The sequence below is a fragment of the Triticum aestivum genome, chromosome 2D (genome assembly GCF_018294505.1).
Source record: "Triticum aestivum cultivar Chinese Spring chromosome 2D, IWGSC CS RefSeq v2.1, whole genome shotgun sequence".
Taxonomy (NCBI): Eukaryota; Viridiplantae; Streptophyta; class Magnoliopsida; order Poales; family Poaceae; genus Triticum; species Triticum aestivum.
The window spans coordinates 534,026,502-534,029,636 of NC_057799.1; positions in this window are offsets into that span (position 1 = coordinate 534,026,502).

Genomic DNA, 3,135 nt, shown 5'->3' on the forward strand with positions numbered 1-3,135 from the left:
TCTTACCCTTCCATCATTGCTAGCCTCTTCGGTACCGTGCATTGCCCTTTCTCACATTGAGAGTTGGTGCAAACTTCGCTGGTGCATCCAAACCCTGTGATATGATATGTTCTTTCACACATAAACCTCCTTATATCTTCCTCAAAACAGCCACCATAACTACCTATTATGGCATTTCCATAGACATTCTGAGATATATTGTCACGCAACTTTCCACCATTTCGTTTATCATGACACGTTCATCATTGTCATATTGCTTTGCATGATCATGTAGTTGACATAGTATTTGTGGCAAAGCCACCATTCATAATTCTTTCATACATGTCACTCTTGATTCATTGCATATCCCGGTACACCGCCGGAGGCATTCATATAGAGTCATACTTTGTTCTAGTATCGAGTTGTAATCATTGAGTTGTAAATAGATAGAAGTGTGATGATCATCATTTTTAGAGCATTGTCCCAAGTGAGAAAAAAATAAAAATAAAAAGAAGAGAAAGGCCATAAAAAAGAGAAGAAGGCCCAAAAAAAGAGAGAAAAAGAGAGAAGGGACAATGTTACTATCCTTTTACCACACTTGTGCTTCAAAGTAGCACCATAATCTTCATGATAGAGAGTCTCTTGTTTTGTCACTTTCATATACTAGTGGGAATTTTTCATTATAGAACTTGGCTTGTATATTCCAACAATGGGCTTCCTCAAATGCCCTAGGTCTCCGTGAGCAAGCAAGTTGGATGCACACCCACTTAGTTTCTTTTGAGCTTTCATACATTTATAGCTCTAGTGCATCCGTTGCATGGCAATCCCTACTCCTTGCATTAACATCAATCGATGGGCATCTCCATAGCTCATTGATTAGCCGCGTTGATGTGAGACTTTCTCCTTTTTTGTCTTCTCCACATAACCCCCATCATTATATTCTATTCCACCCATAGTGCTATATCCATGGCTCACGCTCATGTATTGCGTGAAGGTTGAAAAAGTTCGAGATTACTAAAGTATGAAACAATTCCTTGGCTTGTCATCGGGGTTGTGCATGATGAGAGCATTCTTGTGTGACGGAAATGGAGCATGACCAAACAATATGATTTTGTAGGGATGAACTTTCTTTGTCCATGTTATTTTGAGAGGACATAATTGCTTAGTTAGTATGCTTGAAGTATTATTACTTTTATGTCAATATGAACTTTTATCTTGAATCTTTCGGATCTGAATATTCATACCACAATTAAGAAGAATTACATTGAAATTATGCCAAGTAGCATTCCACATCAAAAATTCTGTTTTTATCATTTACCTACTCGAGGACGAGCAGGAATTAAGCTTGGGGCTGCTTGATACGTCTCCAACGTATCTATAATTTTTTATTGTTCCATGCTATATTATATTCTGTTTTGGACATTATTGGGCTTTATTATACACTTTTATATTATTTTTGGGACTAACCTATTAACCGGAGGCCCAACCCAGAATTGTTGTTTTTGCCTATTTCAGAGTTTCGCAGAAAAAGAATATCAAACAGAGTCCAAACGGATTCAGGAACGTGATTTTCGGAACGAACGTGATCCAGAGGACTTGGACCCTATGTCAAGACATCAACCAGGAAGGCACGAGGTAGGGGGGCACGCCTACCCCCCCAGGGTGCGCCCTCCACCCTCGTGAGCCCCACGTTGCTCCATCAATGTACTTCTTCCTCCTATATATACCTACGTACCCCCAAACTACCAGATATGGAGCCAAAAACCTAATTCCACCGCCGCAACCTTCTGTACGCGTGAGATCCCATCTTGGGGCCTTTTTCGGAGCTCCGCCGGAGGGGGCATCGATCACGGAGGGCTTCTACATCAACACCATAGCCTCTCCGATGATGTGTGAGTAGTTTACCTCAGACCTTCGGGTCCATAGTTATTAGCTAGATGGCTTCTTCTCTCTTTTTGGATCTCAATACAATGTTCTCCCCCTCTCTTGTGGAGATATATTCGATGTAATCTTCTTTTGCAGTGTGTTTGTTGAGACCGATGAACTGTGGGTTTATGATCAAGTTTATCTATGAACAATATTTGAATCTCTGAATTCTTTTATGTATGATTGGTTATCTTTGCAAGTCTCTTCGAATTATCAGTTTGGTTTGGCCTACTAGATTGATCTTTCTTGCAATGGGAGAAGTGCTTAGCTTTGGGTTCAATCTTGCGGTGTCCTTTCCCAGTGACAGTAGGGGCAGCAAGGCACGTATTGTATTGTTGCTATCGAGGATAACAAGATGGGGTTTATATCATATTGCATGAGTTTATCCCTCTACATCATGTCATCTTGCTTAAAGCGTTACTCTGTTCTTATGAACTTAATACTCTAGATGCATGCTGGATAGCGGTCGATGTGTGGAGTAATAGTAGTAGATGCAGGCAGGAGTCGGTCTACTTGTCTCGGACGTGATGCCTATATACATGATCATACCTAGATATTCTCATAACTATGCTCAATTCCGTCAATTGCTCAACAGTAATTTGTTCACCCACCGTAATACTTATGCTCATGAGAGAAGCCACTAGTGAAACCTATGGCCCCCGGGTCTATTTTTCATCATATTAATCATCCAACAACAAGCTATTTCCATTGCCTTTTATTTTGCTTTTATTTTACTTTGCATCTTTATCATAAAAATACCAAAAATATTATCTTATCATATCTATCAGATCTCACTCTCGTAAGTGACCGTGAAGGGATTGACAACCCCTTTATTGCGTTGGTTGCGAGGATTTATTTGTTTGTGTAGGTGCGAAGGACTTGTGTGTGGCCTCCTACTGGATTGATACCTTGGTTCTCAAAAACTGAGGGAAATACTTATGCTAGTTTGCTGCATCACCCTTTCCTCTTCAAGGGAAAACCAACGCAGTGCTCAAGAGGTAGCAGAGGGGCTGCGGATTCCTAGGCAGTTGCTGCCTACATGCTCACTCTGGTTGCCTGAGTTTTTTGCTGAGTTGCTTCAAAGATAGCACCAGTTGCTTTGTTTTCAGTCTTTGCTGATTCAGTAGTTGCTTGTTTTTTCTGTTCAGTTGCTTGCAGAATATGACCAGTTGCTGTGTTTTGCTTCTTTGCTATTCTTTTCTGGTAAACCTTGGTTTTTGCTGGTGATGT